Here is a 21,963-nt window from a genome sequence, read left to right as displayed (position 1 = left end):
GGATTCCTTTTATTTATTTTTCTGCTCTGATTCCTGTGGCCAAAACTTCCAAAACTATGTTAAATAGTAATGGTAAAAGTGGGCACTCTTGTCTTGTTCCTGAGTTTAGGGGAAATGCTTTCAATTTTTCACCGTTGAGGATAATGTTTGCTGTGGGTTTGTCATATATAGCTTTTGTTATTTTGAGGTATGTTCCTTCTATTCCTGCTTTCTGGAGAGTTTTTATCATAAATGGATGTTGAATTTTGTCAAAGGCCTTCTCTGCATCTACTGATATAATCATATGGTTTTTATTTTTCACTTTGTTAATGTGGTGTATTTCATTGATGATTTGCAGATATTGAAGAATCCTGGCATCCCTGGGATAAAGCCCACTTGGTCATGGTGTATGATCTTTTTAATGTGTTGCTGGATTCTGATTGCTAGAATTTTGTTAAGGATTTTTGTATCTATGTTCAGCATTGATATTGGCCTATAGTTTTCTTTTTTTGTGGCATCTTTGTCAGGTTTTGGTATTAAGGTGATGGTGGCCTCAAAGAATGAGTTTTTAAGTTTACCTTCCTCTGCAACTTTCTGAAAGAGTTTGAGCAGGATAGGTGTTATCTCTTCTCAAAATTTTTGTTAGAATTCAGCTGTGAAGACGTCTGGACCTGAGCTTTTATTTGCTGAAGATTTCTGATCACAGTTTAAATTTCCATGCTTGTGATGGGTCTGTTAAGATTTTCTATTTCTTCCTGGTTCAGTTTTGGAATATTGTACTTTTCTAAGAATTTGTCCATTTCTTCCATGTTGTTATTTTATTGACATACAATTGCTGATAGTAGTCTCTTATGATCTTTTGTATTTCTGTGTTGTCTGTTGTGATCTCTCCATTTTCATTTCTAATTTTATTGATTTGATTTTTCTCCCTTTGTTTCTTGATGAGTCTGGCTAATGGTTTGTCAATTTTATTTATCCTTTCAAAGAACCAGCTTTTGGCTTTGTTGATTTTTGCTATGGTCTCTTTTGTTTCTTTTGCATTTCTTTCTGCCCAAATTTTTAAGATTTCTTTCCTTCTACTAACCCTGGGGTTCTTCATTTCTTCCTTTTCTACTTGCTTTAGGTGTAGAGTTAGGTTATTTATTTGACTCTTTTCTTGTTTCTTGAGGTATGCCTGTATTGCTATGAACTTTCCTCTTAGCACTGCTTTTATAGTGTCCCACAGGTTTTGGGTTGTTGTGTTTTCATTTTCATTTTCATTCGTTTTTATACATATTTTGATTTCTTTTTTGATTTCTTCTGTGATTTGTTGGTTATTCAGTAGCGTATTGTTCAGCCTTCATATGTTGGAATTTTTAATAGTTTTTCTCCTGTCATTGAGATCTAATCTTACTGCATTGTGGTCAGAAAAGATGCTTGGAATGATTTATTTATTTATTTATTTATTTTTTGAATTTATCAAGGCTAGATTTATGGCCCAGGATGTGGTCTATCCTGGAGAAAGTTCCGTATGCACTTGAGCAAAAGGTGAAATTCATTGTTTTCGGGTGAAATGTCCTATAGATATCAATTAGGTCTAACTGGTCTATTGTGTCATTTAAAGTTTGTGTTTCCTTGTTAATTTTCTGTTTAGTTGATCTATCCATAGGTGTGAGTGGGGCATTAAAGTTTCCCACTATTATTGTGTTATTGTTAATTTCCCCTTTCATACTTGTTAGCATTTGTTTTGAACATTGTGGTGCTCCTACGTTGGGTGCATATATATTTATAATTGCTATATCTTCTTCTTGGATTGATCTTTTGTTCATTAGGTAGTGTCTTTCTTTGTCTCTTTTCACAGCCTTTGTTTTAAAGTCTATTTTATCTGATATGAGTATTGCTACTCCTGCTTTCTTTTGGTCTCTATTTGCATGGAAAATCTTTTTCCAGCCCTTTACTTTCAGTCTATATGTGTCCCTTGTTTTGAGGTGGGTCTATTATAGACAACATATATAGGGGTCTTGTTTTTGTATCCATTCAGCCAGTCTTTGTCTTTTGGTTGGGGCATTCAACCCATATACATTTAAGGTAGTTATTGATAAGTATAATCCCGTTGCTGTTTACTTTATTGTTTAGGGTTGGAGTTTATACACCCTTTCTGTGTTTCCTGTCTAGAGAAGATCCTTTAGAATTTTTTGGAGAGCTAGTTTGGTGGTGCTGCATTCTCTCAGCTTTTGCTTGTCTATAAAGCTTTTGATTTGCCCTTCATATATGAATGAAATCCTTGCTGGGTACAGTAATCTGGGCTGTAGGTTATTTTCTTTCATCGCTTTAAGTATGTCTTGCCATACCCTCCTGGCTTGAAAAGTTTCTATTGAAAGATCAGCCGTTATCCTTATGGGAACCCCCTTCTGTGTTATTTGTTGTTTTTCCCTTGCTGCTTTTAACACTTGTCTTTGTGTTTGATCTTTATTAATTTGATTAATATGTGTCTTGCGCTGTTTCATCTTGGGTTTATCCTGTTTGGGACTCTCCAGGTTTCTTGGACTTGGGTGATTATTTCCTTCCCCATTTTAGGGAACTTTTCAACTATTATCTTCTCAAATATTTTCTCATGGTCTTTCTGTTTGTCTTCTTTTTCTGGGACTCCTATGATTCCACTGTTGGGGCATTTAACACTGTCCTCAGGTCTCTGAGATTGTCTTCATTTCTTTTAATTTTTTTTTTAATTTTTTCCTCTCTGATTCATTTATTTCTACCATTCAATCTTCTAATTCACTAATCCTATCTTCTGCCTCTGTTATTCTATTTTTTTTTTTTTTGCTTCCAGAGTGTTTTTTATATCATTGATTACATTATTCATTTTATATTGACTCTTTTTTATTTGTTCTAGGCCCTTGTTAAACCTTTCTTGCATTTTCTCAATCCTTGTCTCCAGGCTATTTATCTGTGATTCCATGTTGATTTCAAGATTGTGGATCATTTTCACCATCATTATTTGGAATACTTAACAGGTAGATTCTGTATCTCTTCCTCTTTTGTTTGGTTTGGTGGGCATTTATCCTGTCCCTTTACCTGCTGGGTATTCCTCTTTCTCTTCATCTTTTTTATATTGCTGAGTTTGGGGTGTCCTTTCTGTATTCTGGCATTTTGTGGAGTTCTCTTTATTGTGGAGTTTTCTTGCTGTGGGTGGGGTTGTACAGGTGGATTTTCAAGGTTTCTTGGTTATGGAAGCTTGTGCTGATTTTCTGGTGGGTGGAGTGGTATTTCTTCTCTCTGGAGTGCAATGAAGTGTCCAATAATGAGTTATGAGATGTCAATGGTTTTGGAGTAACTTTGGGCAGCCTGTTCATTGGAGCTCAGGGCTGTGTTCATGTGTTGCTCGAGAATTTGTGTGGTATGTCTTGCTCTGAAACTTGTTGGCCCATGGGTGGTGCTTGATTTCATTGTAGGTATGGAGGCATTTGATGAGCTCCCGTCAATTAATGTCCCCTGGAGTCAGGAGTTCTCTGGTGTTCTCAGGGTTTGGACTTAACCCTCCTGCTTCTGGTTTTCAGTCTTATTTTTACAGTAGTCTCAAGACTTCTCCTTCTATATAGCACCGTTGATAAAACATCTAGGTTAAAGATGAAAAGTTTCTCCACAGTGAAGGAAATCCACAGAGGTTCACAGAGTTACATGGAGAAGAGAAGAGGGAGGAGGGAGTTAGAGATGACCCAAATGAGATGAGGTGGAATCAACAGAGGAGAGGGTAAGCTAGCCAGTAATCACTTCCTTATGTGCACTACACAACTGGACCACTCAGAGATGTTCACAGAGTTACACAGAGAAGAGAAGAGGGAGGAAGGAGACGGATGTGGCCATGAGGATAAAAGGGGGGAATCAAAAGGAGAGAGAGAGATCCAGCCAGTAGTCAGTTTCTAAGTGTTCTCAACCATCTAGAACACATAGAAATTCACAGAGTTGGGTAGAGAAGAGAGGAGTAGGGAGGAGACACAGGCAACCTGGTGGAGAATAAGGAGAGTCCAAAGGGGGAGAGAGCAGTCAAACCAGTAATCTCACTCCCAAGTAAAAATGGGTACTGAAGATTGGGTTCTTAAAGGTACAAAATTGATAACAAATACCAAATAGCAAAGATTAAAAATCTAGAGTAGAGTTTGGAATTTCAAAAATACAATATTAAAGAAAAGAAGAAAAAAAGTCACAAAAATTATAAAAAATATATATTGTATATATGAAATTTGCTTTTTGAAAATAGGGTCTTTTTTTTTTTTTTTTTTTTGCAAAGTAATAGTAGGTTATAAAAGTGAAAGTTAAAGGAGGAATAGAGGACTTAAAATTTTTTAAAAAAATTAGAAAATAAAGAATGATCATAAAAATAGTAAAAATATATCTAGGACTTCTTCTGGTGTTTTTGTGGGCATTGTGGGATCAGTTCATTTTCAGGTAGTTCTTTGGTCTGGCTTATATTTCTCAAGATCTACAGGCCCCTTCCAATGTAGTTGGTACTAATGACATGGTTTTAATCTATTGTACCTGTCACTTCCAAGGCGGTTCCCTCTGTTTTAGCTTCTTCTGTTTGCTGGTCTCTTCAGTGTCGGATTTCTGCCCTGACACAAAGGGGACGATTTTTGGACACTTTTTTTTGGCTCACTTGTTCAATCGCTCTGTCAGGAAGGAGAGACGCTGCAAACAAATAACACTGGCGTGTGTTCACAGTGCCTCAGCCACACTGGGCCTGCCCCCGCTCACGGCACGTGTGCCCTCCCTGCCCACACTGCTCAGGCTCTAGGTTGCTCCACCAGGAACCGTCTGAGGCTGGCCCTGGGCTGCACGCACCTCCCAGGTCTAAGACACTCAGGTTCAGGCACTCGGGTAGTGCTCAGAGACACAGACTCGGTTGGGCCTGTGTTTTGTGCCCTTCTCAGGTCTGAGCAGCTCAAGTAATGAGGTGTTTGGTGAGCACGGTCACTGCAACTAATCACCTCCCCCGTCCCTGCCTCTCGGTTTTCTGGGTTTACAACCAGCACACCTTCTAAGCAGGTGTTGACCATCCAGAACCCCAGGAAGTCTTAGTTAGCAAAGATGCCTGCTTACAGTTTTGTAGATAATATCTTCCTGGGGCTGTGATTGCCCGTTTCAGGCTCTGGCTGCCTGTCACCAGAGGGGAATGGTCTGTAGCTGGCTATCTCTGTTCAGTCCTTTGTCCTGTGTGAGGGCCTGGCAGTGTCTTAGGTTAGGGCTGGCTTTTCGCATAGTAGTTATCCCACAGTCTGGTTTGCTATCCCAAATTAGTTCACTCAGATTGTGCTCGGGGCATTCAGGCCAGATTCTTACTCTAAGCAATGCAGCCCACGCCTCCCTGCCCAGCCCCCCTTACTAGTGGCGGGTGCAGGTGTCTGTGCTGCTTCTCTGCTAGGGGAGTTACCACTGGGCTGGTAATCTGTGGATTTTAATTATTTACTTATTTTTCCTCCCTGTTATGTTGCCCTCTGTGCTTCTAAGACTCGCCACAGACTTGGCAGTGAGAGTGTTTCCTGGTGTTTGGAAACCTCTCTTTTTAAGACTCCCTTCCCGGGATGGAGCTCTATCCTTACCTCTTTAGTCTTTTTTTTTTTTTTTTTTTCCTTTTATATTTTTTCCTACCTCATTTCAAAGACAATGGGCTGCTTTTCTGGGTGCCTGATGTCCTCTGCCAGCATTCAGAAGTTGTTTTGTGGAATTTACTCAGTGTTTAAATGTTCTTTTGATGAATTTGTGAGGGAGAAAGTGGTTTCCCCTCCCTATTCCTCCACCATCTTAGGACCTTCCCTATTTTCTAGATTTTTTGTATAGTCTTTAGGGTTGTATGTATAAAATCAAGTCATCTGCAAGTAGTTACCGTTGTACTTCTTTCTTCTAATATGAAATTTTTATTTACTTCCTTGCCTAATTGCTGTGATCAAGACTTCCAATATTATGTTGAATGAATGAGACAATAGTGGGCATCCATGTCTTGATTCTGTTCTTATAGGGATAACTTTTAGTTTTTCAGCACTGAGTATGATGTTAGCTGTGTGTTTGTCATATATGGCCTTTATTACGCTGAAGTATCTTCCTTTTCCCTGGGTTGGGAAGATCTCCTGGAGAAGGAAATGGCTACCCGCTTCAATATTCCTGCTTGGAGAATTCTATGGAAAGATGAACCTGATGGGCTACAGTCCATGAGCCCATCAAGAAGGCTCACAAGGGCCAGATATGGCTCTGATCACAAAGAGTCAACATGACTGAGCACCTAACACTTCCACTTTCATATCCCTTTTATACCCACTTTATTGGGAGTTTTGATCACAAATGGGTGTTAAATATTGTCAAATGCTTTTCCTGCATCTAAGGAGATAATTACATGGTTTCATTCCTGTGATGTAGCATGTTGGTTGATTTTTGAATATTAAACCATCCTTGCCAGGAAGCAAATCCCACTTTGTCATGGTGCATGATCCTTTTAATGTATTGCTATGTTTTGTTAACATTTTATTGAGTATTTTTGAACTATGTTCATCAGAGCTATTGACTTGTAATTTTCTGTATGTGTGATATCTTTTGTTTTGGTATCAGTGTGATTTTGACATCATAGAATTTCAGAAATGTTAGGTGCATAGATATTAATCACCGCTGTGTCTTCCTGATGAATGACCTCCTTTATCATTATATACTGTTAATCTTGTTAATCAGTCTCTTGTTACCTTTTTTGGCTGATATGATCATGCCTACCGCTCACGAGTTTCTTTTGTCTGCCATTTCCTTGGAATGTCATGTTCCATCCCTTCTTTCGAAGCTGATGAGTGTCTTCAGATTTGATTTGAGTTTCCTGAAGGCAGTATATATTTGGATCTTGTTTTTAATAAATCCACTCTGTGTCATCTGGCTGCTAACTTCAATCCACTTATATCTAGGCAACTACTGATGCATGAAGACTTAGTATTGCCTTTCCATCTTGTGTTTTCTAGTTGCTCTATATCTTCATGATAAAAAAAGGATGACAGTCTATCAGCAGAAAAGCATGATTTTATTTTATATGCATGTTATACAAACTTCATTCCTTGGGCTTCCTTGGTGGCTCAGACATTAAAGAATCTGCCTGCAATGTGGATTGTATTCTTTTTCTTTGTATTTCTGTCTGCATTTTTGATTTGATGGTTTACTATGATGTTTTTCTCATTTCCTTTTTTGTTTGCTTGTTTCATATCTCTGCTCTAGATTTAAGTTTCATGGTTACCATGAAGTTTGTATGTGTGTGCTTAGTTGCTCAGTCATGTCTGACTCTGTGACCCCACGCACTGTAGCCTGCTGGGCACCTTTGTCCATGGGGATTATCCAGGCAAGAATACTGGAGTGGGTTTCATGCCCTTCTCCAGGGGATCTTCCCAACACAGTGACTGAAGCCAGGTCTCCAACATTATAGGTGGATTCTTCATTTCTTGAAGAAATTAAGTTTGTATAACATAGAGGTAATATAGTCCCTTTCCTGCTGATAGCATGCTATCCTTTTTTATCTATTCAAGATTTATCTTTTTTTCTCTCACCCTTTGTTTTCTTAATCACAATTTTTTTGACATTTTGAGTGTGTTATCAAATTGATGTAGCTACAGTTATTTTTTGTTTCCTTTCTTAATGTTTATGCTATAATTAGCTGCTTAAAAACCTATTGTGACAGAGTTTCAATCATTTTATTTTATTTATTACCTAACTCAAAGTTTTGTGTAACTTTGAGAAATCTTCTTGGGCTGTACACTTTACACTGAGGAATCTGCTGAGAGTCAAATAGGATTCCTTTGTTTGTTTTCTCTCAATAACTTTAAAATTATTTCTTTGTTATTGACTTTTGACAGTCTTACTCTTTTGTGTCTTGGAGAAGGTCTATTTGCATTGAAGTGATTAGCTATTCTCTTAGCTTCATGAACTTGTGCTTGAAGTTCCTTCTTCAGATTTGGGATGTTCTCAGTTGTTATTTAAATAAACATTTTGTTGCCTTTTCTTTCTGGAATACCCATTACCTTACTGCTGTCCTTCCAAAAAGTATCAGATAGATCTTGTAAAAAATCTTCATTTTTAAAATATCTTATATCTCTTTCATTTTCTACTTGTATTCTTTCTAGATTTCTACATTTGAGCTTTCACTAATTCTCTCTTCCATGTGCTCTGCTCTATTCCCAGCACTTTCTAATGCATTCTTCATCTTATCTGTTGATTTTTTTCAGCTCTAGAATTTCTGTTTGTTTCTTGTTTAGTTTTAATATTTTTGATACAGTTCCTTCATTTCCTTAAATTTCTTCCTGAGCTCATTGAACTGCCTTTTTGAGCTTTCCTGGACCTCGTTACATTTCTTTATGAAAGCTATTCTGAATTCTCTACAATTAGATCAGAGTTTACCATGACTTTAGCTTCTGAAAAATTATCATTTCCTTTTTGTGATATTGGTCTTCCATGGTAGCTAAACTGGTAAAGAGCCCACCTGTAATGCAGGAGACCCTGGTTTGTTTCCTGGGTCAGGAAGATCTGCTGGAGAAGGGATAAGCTACCCACTATTGTATTCTTGGGCTTTCCTGGTGGTTCAGATGGTAAAGAATCTGGTTATAATGTGAGACCTGGGTTTGATCCCTGGGTTGGGGAGATACCCTTCAAGAAAGGAATGTCTATCCACTCCAGTGTTTTGGCTTGGAGAATTCCACAGACAGATATTTCAGGAGCCATTCTGCTGGTGAATTTGTGGTTGTAACAATTTGCCACTTGATCTAACAACTCAACAGGTTAGGGATTAGGTTAATTATTGTTTGTTTTTTGGTATATGGTGCCATCACAATTTTTGTTTTGCTTTGTTTTCTGTTATCTAAACTGCCTCTGGTTATATTTGAGAATTGGAATTTCCCAGGGAAATCTTTCATGCAAAGATGGGCTCGATAAGGGACGGAAATGGTATGGACCTAACAGAAGCAGAAGATATTAAGAAGAGATGGCAAGAAAACACAGAAGAACTGTACAAAAAGTATTTTCACTACCAGATAATCATGATGGTGTAATCACTTATCTAGAGCCAGACTTCCTGGAATGTGAAGTCAAGTGGGCCTTAGAAAGCATCACTACGAACAAAGCTAGTGGAGGTGATGGAATTCAAGTTGAGCTGTTTCAAATCCTGAAAGATAATGCTGTGAAAGTGCTGCACTCAATATGCCAGCAAGTTTGGAAAACTCAGCAGTGGCCACAGGACTGGAAAAGGCCAGTTTTCATTCCAATACCAAAGAAAGGCAATACAAAAGAATGCTCAAACTACCACACAATCGCATTCATCTCACACGCTAGTAAAGTAATGCTCAAAATTATCCAGGCCAGGCTTCAGCAATACGTGAACCTTGAACTTCCTGATTTTCGAGCTGGTTTCAGAAAAGGCAGAGGAACCAGAGATCAAATTGCCAACATCCGGTGGATCATGGAAAAAGCAAGAGAGACTTCCAGAAAAACATCTTTCTCTGCTTTATTGACTATGCCAAAGCCTTTGACTATGTGGATCACAATAAACTGTGGAAAATCCTGAAAGAGATGGGAATACCAGACCACCTGACCTGCCTCTTGAGAAATCTGTATGTAGGTCAGGAAGCAACAGTAAGAACTGGACATGTAACAACAGACTGGTTCCAAATAGGAAAAGGAGTATGTCAAGGCTATATATTGTCACCCTGCTTATTTAACTTATATGTAGAGTACATCATGAGAAACGCTGGACTGGAAGAAACAGAAGCTGGAATCAAGATTGCCGGGAGAAATATCAATAACCTGAGATATGCAGATGACACCACCCTTATGGCAGAAAGTGAAGAGGAGCTAAAAGGCCTCTTGATGAAAGTGAAAGAGGAGAGTGAAAGAGTTTGCTTAAAGCTCAACATTCAGAAAATGAAGATCATGGCATCTGGTCCCATCACTCCATGGGAAATAGATGGGGAAACAGTGGAAACAGTGTCAGACTTTATTTTTTTGAGCTCCAAAATCACTGCAGATCTGATTGCAGCCATGAAATTAAAAGGCTCTTGGTCTTTGGAAGAAAAGTTATGAGCAACATAGATAGCATATTCAAAAGCAGAGACCTTACTTTGCCGACTAAGGTCCGTCTAGTCAAGGCTACGGTTTTTCCTGTGGTCATGTATGGAAGTGAGAGTTGGACTGTGAAGAAGGCTGAGCGCCGAAGAATTAATTCTTTTGAACTGTGGTGTTGGAGAAGACTCTTGAGGGTCCCTTGGACTGCAAGGATATCCAACCATTCCATTCTGAAGGAGATCAGCCCTGGGATTTCCTTGGAAGGAATGATGCTAAAGCTGAAGCTCCCGTACTTTGGCCACCTCATGCAAAGAGTTGACTCTTTGGAGAAGACTTTGATGCTGGGCGGGATTGGGGACAGGAGGAGAAGGGGACGACAGAGGATGAGATGGCTGGATGGCATCACTGACTCGACGGGTATGAGTTTGAGTGAATTCCGGGAGATGGTGATGGACAGGAAGGCCTGGAGTGCTGCAATTCATGGGGTCGCAAAGAGTCGGACACGACTGAGCGACTGAACTGAAATGAACTGAACTACCTCTCTCAAAGCTATGAATCCTTTTCCTCATTATCACTTTTTGTTACTCACAGTAATCAATGGCTTGCTTCTTTCAGTGTTGCAAGTGTTGCTGCCAGGGGCATTTTGAGGGGTGGAGTCTGCACATCTGAGATTCTAAGATTCTCTAGGTTGCAGGCTTCATTGCCATTATAGTAGCCCACCATGGAAAGCTCTGTTGTGTCCTTTGTTTTCAGTTTCCTGGTCTCTACCATTGTCCCTGCTTTTCTGCAGTGGCTGGGAAGCTAAAGTTGTGTTGACTATATTTATGGTATTATTGAGTTTCCAGGGACTGAAGGGTCAATTGCCATGGCTGAGGGCCTGGATTGCAGGCACGGGATCTAGTGTCCCCTTGGTTCTGCCTCCTCTGTGTGTTCCAGCTCACACACCTTTATTTATTTATTTTTGTTTTGACTACATTAATTTTTTTAGTTAGCATTGGAGTATAACAATTAGCAATATTGTGATAGCTTCAGGTAGACAGCAAAGGAACTCAGCCATGTACATACATATATCTGTCTTCCCTCAAATTCCCTCAAACATCTTCCCATTCAGATTTCCATATAACATTGATCAGGGTTCCCTGTGCTATACAGTAGGCCCTAGTTCATTATCCATTTAAAAATATAACAGTGACACTTTTAAATGTAAAGATGTGTGGACTTCTCTGGCACACAAGTCTGAGGGACTTATTTTTGGGGGCTACAAATACTGCAGATGGTGACTGCAGCTATGAAATTAAAAGACACTTGCTCCTTGGAAGAAACGTTTTAACAAACTTAGGTAGCATATTAGAAAGCCATGATGTTACTTTGCCAACAGAAGTCTGTCTAGTCAAAGCTATGGTTTTTACAGCAGTTGTGTATGGATGTGAGAGTTGGACTATAAAGAAAGCTGAGCACCGAAGAATCGATGCTTTTGAACTGTGGTGTTGAAGAAGACCCTTGAGGGTCCCATGGACAGCAAGGAGATCCAGCTAGTCAATCCTAAATGAAATCAGTCCTCAATATTCATTGGGAATACTGACGGTGAAGCTGAAGTTCCAATACTTTGGCCACCTGATGGGAAGAACTGACTGATTAGAAAAGATCCTGATGCTGGGAAAGATTGAAGTTGAGAGAAGAAGGGGAGCACAGAGGATGAAATGTTTGGATGGCATTACTGACTTGTTGAACATGAGTTTGAGCAAGCTCTGGAAGTTGGTGATGGACTGGGAGCCTGACGTTCTGCAGTCCATGGGGTTTCAGAGAGCGGATATGACTGAATGACTGAACTGTCTAACTGTCATCTGATGTGAGACCTCTGTTGACACAGATGGTTAATGGTCACTGGAGGAGGAGAAAACCTGTTTTTCTTCAGTAAAGTTGTGCTTTTCCCTTGGAAGTCAGATTCTAATCTACAACTTTCAGTCATGCTAAGTGCAGTTGTCAATACTTCTGGATTATCATCTGCTTTCTTTTACCCATATGTAAGTTAACCTCAGTAAACTTTTTCTTTTTTTTTACTTTATAGAGCAGACGGCCCTCCGCACCACCCCCCCGTCTTTTTTTTTGGGGGGGGGGGCAAAAAACCCTGCTTCTTTTTTCTCAGTATCAAGCTTTCTTCTTTGTTTCGAGGGTATTGTTCAATATATCAGCCTCCCAGAAGAAAAATTACAGTACAGAAGAAAAGTCAGTTAAAATATAAATCTGGGATGGTGGTGAAGATAATACTAAAATAGATATGGAATTCTAATAAAAGTAGTTAAGAATCAATAATCAAAAGAGTAAATAACTGAATATATGAAGGGGAAGAATATCTGTAATTTTGTGAGAACAAAGTAGACCAAAATGTGAATACTATAGCAGTAAAAGGAAATTACAAAGCAAAGAGGTTGTAGATGTTTTAAGAAAAAGGAAAAAAAAAGAGTCAGGATTTATTTCAGTAAACTGTTGGGGTATAAAAGGGAACAAAGAGTAAAGATGGAAATTAAAATAAGATACAGAGTTTTTACTAGAAACGCAATTAATAATATCTATGTGATTCGGCTAGAATTAACAATGCACATATACATACCTGATATGCTATTCAATCTTAACCTAATCCCAGAGTGTCTAACACATTTGAAGAAAATGCAATTAGCACTGTCTTCTCATTTTTCTTTCACGTTCAACTGCAATCCTTAATCGTCAGCTAAATCTAAAATCTTAAAATAAAAAATATACTGAAACATAGAATTAATGAAGAAAATCATGGAATTTATGAAACTAAATTTTAAGAAATTGTCTCCTTAAAAGTTTCTGACAAAGCAGGAACTAGTCAAGGAATGAAAAACAATAAATATGTCATTTTCAAAGAGAATCTTATTTCAGCAAGAGAAATATGTTTCCTAAAACATATTATTTTATTCCTAATTTTAATGTTTCAAAAATTTTGCTGACACCATTCACAGATAAATGTAGTTATGTAGATAATCAATTACCTGAAATCTAACTATGGAGAAAAGAATCCCTCAGGCTTTATTGATTTTACTTTTACAACATATTTTAATATCTAATCAAAAGTAAAAAAATATAAGAAAACAAATTTAACCACACTATTTGTCAAATATTAAAAATAATTTGCTTCACCAAAAATAACTGATTTTATAAATGAGTGGCTATTATATAAACAATCATATTTACTGAATTTAGAGTGCAGAATGTATCAATATAAGAAATTTAAGAGTTTAATAGGATTCTGAGCAAGAAAAAATTCAGTTTAGCATTAATTGCAGAGATTGACTTTAGAAGACAAAGCATGTTAATGATTTTCACTAAGAACACAGGGATTATTTCATACTTCAGTTTATATTCTAAGAAATTTACATGTAGATTTCTGATTCTCAAAGTAAAGATTATATTTTTATACATTAAGAGAATATATAGATTTTAATAAAAATCTTTGACAGTAAAGTAAACATCTATGTGTTTTTAAAGTGAATAAAAAAGACTTTAATACTTGGAAAATTAATATTTATATTGAAAAGGAATAAATTATTTTTCTTATTTCCAATAATCAATGACTTCAATATTATACAGTATTAAATGTAATAATTATATTTTCAGTGACTATGAATTGCAAATTAATAACTTTAAATTTATTTATTTATTTTGATTTTGCATATTTACAGTGTATGCATTCTAAAGTTGGAAGTTGGAATTTTATGTCAAATAGAAAGTGAAATAAAACTAGAGAGGCATTAAATTACCTTTTTTAAAAGACTTTGATTACCTTTTATTTATTTATTTTTTTAATAAGGAGGAATTTTTTTCCAGATTTTTATTTATTTATTTAACTTTACAATATTTTATTGGTTTTCCCATATATCAACATGAATCTGCCGTGGGTGTACACGTTTTCCCAATCCTGAACTCCCCCTTTCACCTCCCTCCCCATACCATTTCTTGGATCATCCCAGTGCACCAGCCCCAAGCATCCTGTATGCTGCATCAAACCTAGACTGGCGATTAGTTTCTTATATGATACTATACATGTTTCAATGCCATTCTCCATATCATCCCACCCTCTCCCTCTCTCACAGAGTCCAAAAGACTATACATCTGTGTCTCTTTTGCTATCTCACACACAGTGTTATCGTTACCATCTTTCTAAATTTCATATATATTCGTGAGTATACTGTATTGGTGTTTTCCTTTCTGGCTTACTTCACTCTGTATAATCGGCTTCAGTTTCATCCACCTCATTAGAATTGATTCAAATATATTCTTTTTAATGGCTGAGAAATACTCCATTGTGTATATGTACCACAGATTTCTTATCCATTCATCTGCTGATGGACATCTAGGTTGTTTCCATGTCCTGGCTATTATAAACAGTGCTGCGATGAACATTGGGGTACACGTGTCTCTTTTAGTTCTGGTTTCCTCGGTGTGTATGCCCAGCAGTGGGATTGCTGGGTCATAAGGCAGTTCTATTTCCAATGTTTTAAGGAATCTCCACACTGTTCTCCATAGTGGCTGTACTAGTTTGCATTCCCACCAACAGTGTAAGAGGGTTCCCTTTTCTCCATGCCCTCTCCAGCATTTACTGCTTGTAGACTTTTGGATAGCAGCCATTCTGACTGGAATGAAATGTTACCTCATTGTGGTTTTGATTTGCATTTCTCTGATAATGAGTGAGGTTGAGCATCTTTTCATGTGTTTGTTAGCCATTTGTGTGTCTTCTTTGGAGAAATGTCTATTTAGTTCTTTGGCCCATATTTTGATTGGGTCGTTTATTTTTCTGGATTTGAGCTTCATAAGTTGCTTGTATTTTTTGAGATTAGCTGTTTGTCAGTTGCTTTATTTGCTGTTATTTTCTCCCATTCCGAAGACTCTCTTTTCACCTTGCTTATAGTTTCCTTTGTTATGCAAAAGCTTTTAAGTTTAATTAGGTCCCATTTGTTTATTTTTGCTTTTATTTCCAATATTCTGGGAGGTGGGTCATACAGGATCCTGCTGTGATTTATGTTGGAGAGTGTTTTGCTTATGTTCTCCTCTATGATTTTTATAGTTTCTGCTCTTACATTTAGATCTTTAATCCATTTGGAGTTTATTTTTGTGTATGGTGTTAGAAAGTGCTCTAGTTTCATTCTTTTACAAGTGGTTGACCAGTTTTCCCACCACTATTTGTTAAAGAGATTGTCTATAACCCGTTTTATATTCTTGCCTCCTTTGTCAGTGATAAGGTGTCCATAAGTGTGTTGATTTATCTCTGGGCTTTTATTTTGTTCCATTGATCTATATTTCTGCCTTTGTGCCAGTACCATACTGTCTTGATTACTGTGGCTTTGTAGTAGAGCCTGAAGTCAGGCAGGTTCTCTACACCTAAAGCAACTAGAAAAGGAAGAAATGGAGAACCCCAGGATTGTTAGAAGGAAAGAAACCTTAAAAATTAGGGCAGAAAGAAATGCAAAAGAAACAAGAGACCATAGCAAAAATCAACAAAGCCAAAAGCTGTTTCTTTGAAAGGATAAATAACATTGACAAACCATTAGCCAGACTCATCAAGAAACAAAGGGAGAAAAATAAAATCAACAAAATTAGAAATGAAAATGGAGAAATCACAACAGACAACACAGAAATACATAGGATCATAAGAGACTACTATCAGCAATTATATGCCAATAAAATGGACAACGTGGAAGAAATAGACAAATTCTTAGAAAAGTACAACTTCCCAAAACTGAACAAGGAAGAAATAGAAAATCTTAACAGACGCATCACAAGCATGGAAATTGAAACTGTAATCAGAAATATTCCAGCAAACAGAAGCCCAGGTCTAGAAGCCGTCACAGCTGAATTCTACCAAAAATTTAGAAAAGAGCTGACACCTATCCTGCTCAAACACTTTCAGAAAATTGCAGAGGAAGGTAAACTTCCAAACTCATTCTATGAGGCCGCCATCACCCTAATACCAAAACCTGACAAAGATGCCACAAAAAAAGAAAACTACAGGCCAATATCACTGATGAACATAGATGCAAAAATCCTTAACAAAATTTTAGCAATCAGAATACAACAACATTAAAAAGATCATACACAATGACCAAGTGGGCTTTATCCCAGGGATGCAGGATTCTTCAATATCTGCAAATCAATCAATGTAATACACCACGTTAACAAATTGGAAATTAAAAGCCATATGATTATCTCAATAGATGCAGAGAAAGCCTTTGGTAAAATTCAACATCCATTTATGATAGAAACCCTCCAGAAAGCAGGAATAGAAGGAACATGCGGCTGCTGCTGCATCGTTTCAGTCATGTCTGACTCTCTGGGACCCCATAGATGGCTGGCCATCAGGATGCCCTGTCCCTGAGATTCTCCAGGCAAGAACACTGGAGTGGGTTGCCATTTCCTTCTTCAACGCATGAAAGTGAAAAGTGAAAGTGAAGTCGCTCAGTCGTGTCTGACTCTTAGTGACCCCATGGACTGCACCTACCAGGCTCCTCCATCCATGGGATTTTTCCAGGCAAGAGTACTGGAGTGGGGTGTCATCGCCTTCTCCAAGAAGGAACATACCTCAACATAATAAAAGCTATATATGACAAACCCACAGCAAACATTATCCTCAATGGTGAAAAATGAAGGCATTTCCCGTAAAGTCAGGAACAAGACAATGGTGCCCACTTTTGCCACTACTATTCAACATAGTTTTGGAAGCTTTGGCCACAGCAATCAGAGCAGAAAAAGAAATAAAAGGAATCCAAATTGGAAAAGAAGAAGTAAAACTCTCACTATTTGCAGATGACATGATCCTCTACATGCTTCTGCTGCTAAGTTGCTTCAGTCGTGTCCTCCTCTGTGTGACCCCATAGACGGCAGGCCGCCAGGCTCCCCCATCCCTGGGATTCTCCAGGCAAGAACACTAGAGTGGGTTGCCATTTCCTTTTCCAGTACATGAAAGTGAAAGTGAAGTCGCTCAGCCGTGTCTGACTCTTAGCGACCCCATGGACTGCATCCCACCAGGCTCCTCCATCCATGGAATTTTCCAGGCAAGATTACTGGAGTGGGGTGCCATTGCCTCTCTGGTCCTCTACATAGAAAACCCTAAAGACTCCACCAGAAAATTATTAGAGCTAGTCAATGAATATAGTAATGTTGTAGGATATAAAATCAACACACAGAAATCCCTTACATTCCTATATACTATTAATGAGAAAAGAGAAAAAGAAATTAAGGAAACATTTCCATTCACCATTTCAATGAAAAGAATAAAATACTTAGGAATATATCTACCTAAAGAAACTAAAGACCTATATATAGAAAAGCATAAAACACTGGTGAAAGAAATCAAAGAGAACACTAATAGATGGAGAAATATACCATGTTCATGGATCGGAAGAATCAATATAGTGAACATGAGTATACTACCCAAAGCAATATGTAGATTCAATGCAATCCCTATCAAGCTACCAGCGGTATTTTTCACAGAGCTAGCACAAATATTTTCACAATTTGTATGGAAATACAAAAAACCTCGAATAGCCAAAGCAATCTTGAGAAAGAAGAATGGAACCGGAGGAATCAACTTGCTTGACTTCAGGCTCTACTAAATTAACTTTTAAAAGACTAAGGAATAGGTAAAGAAAACAAAACAAGCCACATTTGTATTATTTTTAATAATATTTGGCCATCTTCTCAGTTTTTAAGTTTTCATGAATAACTCAGGAGTGGGTTTCCCTGGTGGCTCAGTGATAAAGATTCTGCCTGCCATTTCAGGAGACATGGATTTGATCACTGGATCACGAAGGTCCCCTGGAGAAGGAAATGGCAGCCCACTCCAATATTCTTGTCTCAAAATCTCATAGTCGCAGCAGCCCGGAAGTCTACAGTTCATGGGGTGACAACACAGTCAGACATGATTTAGTGACTAATCAGCAAAAACAACTCAAAAGTGGAGTATAGCAGCTTAACAAAGAACAACTGATTTAATTCAATTTGGTTTATTCTTATAGTCTCATGGTTATGATCAATAGCTAAGGTTTTAAGTTGATGGAACCTTTTGCTGAAACTAAAATAAATTCATATGTTTAAAAGAAACCTGCCTGAAGCACAGAATCTCTTAGTGTCGAATTTATAATTTTAATAATACATTTAGTACTATCTTCTAGTAACACTACTGTAATGCAAATGATATCTTAAGTGATAAAATAATGTCTGAAAGAATGGTTGAAGTTCAAAGTACATAAAATGACTTTTATGGTACACAGAATCCTTGCTAAACTTATAAAGTTTCTAATGCTTGGATCACTTTGAGGTAGCATCATACCAGTCATCACTGTCTAGTACTGAATGAATCTCAAGATACAGGAGAAAAATCTCTTGTTGGGACTCTCTGAGAGAAAACCTTCATTCAGTTCTGAGAGGATCTGCACTTACAGGTCGACTTCCCTGTGGTTAAATGAATGCCCTTTCATATCTCCCTCCACCCCTTCATGAGACCAGAAGTATTTCAGAATGGAACCTCAAGAGAGACCGTAAGATGCCTGCAAAATGCAGTGGAAGCAACAGTGACTACCCTTTGAGATGCTCTCATTGTTTACATGAGAATAGTTAGTTGACCATCTGGAGTAATCAGACAGTGAACAGAGAATCACTCCACTAAAGACTCGTCAGTTAACAAACAGCTCTGATCTGCATGGATCTGGGCCTGTCTGACTCTAGGTAGGATGCACTTCAATTCAGATCCCTTTTGATAAATGGGCAACTGGCCAATGACAGGGAGCCAGCTGTCATAGCTCAACTCAGCTTGTGTAGATTCCCTTATAAAACTTTACATTTGAACCACATAAAACTGCTATTTTGCAGATCAAAAGGAGCAAAAAATCAGCAAATTTTAAAGTAAGTCAATAATGTAATAAAAACAACTCATGCTTCTTTCAGGTGTCATTCAAGTCAAATGGCTTCATTATAGTTTCAACTCCATGATTCAATGCCTGTGTTATTAGAATTTTTTTTTTTAATCTGACTAATCTATGTACTTTACATAAGTGGAATCATATTTGTCCTTTTGTGTCTAGAATTTTTATGCTAACATTTTGTATAGTAAAGAGCTTTAAAACTAAATCAATCACCAATTTAAAAAATAATTAAAAATAAGAAAGCAATTAAAATATAAATAAGCAGATAACTTACAATAATTCAACATTCATTTAATTTATTAAAATTATTTAATAATCACAATGGAAGTTTAGAGGGGAATTGATCTCTTTATAAATATTTATTCATTATTTGAAATCTAGATACTGAGAAGCAACAAATAAATGTTAAATATAATTTCAAAATAAAGTTAGTGTGAATAAAATATATTCACACTATATAATAAAATAAAATATATTTATAAATAAAATAAAATATATTCACACCTGAATATATTTCAGGAGTGAACTTTAGACTAAATTTAAATCAAATAACTTTTGGAGCAGTGATTAATATAAAGTGGTAGCTCAAGAGGTAAGTGCATTGATATTTGAAAAATCTCAATATTCTGTGACAGGTTGGAAAAAATAATATTTGCTAAAATGTTATCACAGTAAATTTAAAGCTACTGAGTAATAACTTTTGGGGCTTGAAAGTAAGGAGATACATACTTGAAGTAAAGTATCTATACTAATAGTCATAAAATATTAGAAGGCACAATATATAACAATTTACTAATGTAAAATTTTCAGTGTTTTCTTTTGAGACAAGCTTTTAATGATGGACAGCATATATATAGGATATTGATATTTTTCAAATTCTGATGTGCACACATTAGTCTTTCAATTCAACCAGCTAGAAATGACATTAAATGAATTACACATTAAAAAAAAAAAAAAGCAATACTGATTTTGGTTTTCCTTTGTTATATGAAGGCAAGAAAGGGCAAATAAGAAAAATTTTTTAAATTATTTTCTTCCCCCATCTTTACTACCGTATGTCTGTATTTTTAATTGATTTTGCCAGTAAATTATCCAATTGTTTTAAAAATTTTACTTTGAGAAGATGCAACCAACTTTCTCAATGCATTTCTTCTCCGTGGTGTTTTGATTTCAATGTCTGTGTGAGGTTTTTTTTTTTTTTTTTTTTTTTTTTCTTATTCTTTCTTTTTTAAATAATTCTGTGGGAAAGAAAGGTTTACCTTTTGTTAATATTACTGTCTATGTGACCTGCTCCAGTTTGGCAGATGCTGAGACAAAGAGGTAGTGACCATTATGTAGGGTCCACTGTCTGACAAGACACTGAAAGGCAAATGAAACAATGACTTAGGCCCTTTCTGAAGGAGGCTGTCTTCAGTCTAACTGGCAAAAAAGTCATACATGATCATGTAGATTATGCAAGATCTAGGCCCAAAGATGTGTGTAAGGGAAAGCAAGCTGCTGTAGACAACAGAAGATGACAAGCAGAGACCTTAAAATGGCAAATGAATTATCATTGCAAAAGGATAAATAACTGAGCAATTTAAACAAGCTTTAACTTTTCAGTTCAGGCTGCTTGGCTTCAGTGCAGCTCTGTGCAATTGTTTAATCCCAAGTATATTTTGATATTTTAGGAACTGTGTAGGCCCATCAGGTCTGCCGTTTTGGGTCTAGAAAGTACACTTGAGTCCTCTTAGTAGTCAAACTATAACTTTCTATCGATGATAACTAATTTCCAAAAAACTAGATGTCATCTTTATTATTTTTAAGGCCTTCCTAATTGATATCCCACGTCCAAGGTAAGAGAAACCCAAGACGATAGGAGCTGAGAGAGGGCATCAAAGGGCAGACAGACTGAAACCACAATCACAGACAACTAACCAATCTGATCACATGGACCACAGCAACTCAATGAAACTAAAACATGCCATGCGGGCCCACCCAAAATGGGCGGGTCATGGTGGAGAGGTCTGAAAGAGTGTGGTCCACTGGAGAAGGGAATGGCAAACCACTTCAGTATTCTTGCCTTGGGAACCCCATGAACAGTATGAAAAGGCAAAATGATAGAACACTGAAAGATGAACCCCCCCAGGTAAGTAGGTATCCAATATGCTACTGGAGATCAGTGGAGAAAAAACTCCTGAAAAAATAAAGGCATGGACCAAAGCAAAAACAACATGCAGTTGTGGATGGGACTGGTAATAGAAACAGGGTTCGATTCTGTAAAAAGCAGTGTTGCATAGGAACCTGGAATGGTCCACGAATCAAGGCAAATAGAAAGAGGTCAAACATGAAATGGCAAGAGTGAACACCGACATTCTAGGAATCAGCGAACTAAAATGGGCTGGAATGGGTGAATTTAACTCAGATGACCATTTTATCTACCTACTACTGTGGGCAAGAATCCCTTAGAAGAAATGGAGTAGCCATCATGGTCAACAAAAGGGTCTGAAGTGCAGTACTTGGATGCCATCTCAAAGACGACAGAATGATCTCTGTTCGTTTCCAAGGCAAACCATTCAATATCACGGTAATCCAAGTCTATGCCCCAACCAGTTACACTGAAGAAGCTGAAGTTGAACGGTTCTATGAAGACCTACAAGACCTTTTAGAATTAACACCCCCAAAATATGTCCTTTTCATTATAGGGGACTGGAATGCAAAAGCATCAAGTCAAAAAACACCTGGAATAACAGGCAAATTTGGCCTTGAAATACGGAATGAAGCAGGCCAAAGATTAATAGAGTTTTGCCAAGAAAATGCACTGGTCATAGCAAACACCCTCTTCCAACAGCACAAGAGAAGACTCTACATATGGACATCACCAGATGGTCAACACCAAAATCAGATTGATTATATTCTTTGCAGCCAAAGATGGGGAAGTTCTATACAGTCAACCAAAACAAGACCAGGAGCTGACTGTGTCTCAGATCATGAACTCCATATTGCCAAATTCAGA

The sequence above is a fragment of the Budorcas taxicolor genome, chromosome 14, assembly GCF_023091745.1.
Source record: "Budorcas taxicolor isolate Tak-1 chromosome 14, Takin1.1, whole genome shotgun sequence".
NCBI lineage: Eukaryota > Metazoa > Chordata > Mammalia > Artiodactyla > Bovidae > Budorcas > Budorcas taxicolor.
Note: the sequence above shows the minus strand (reverse complement) of the source record.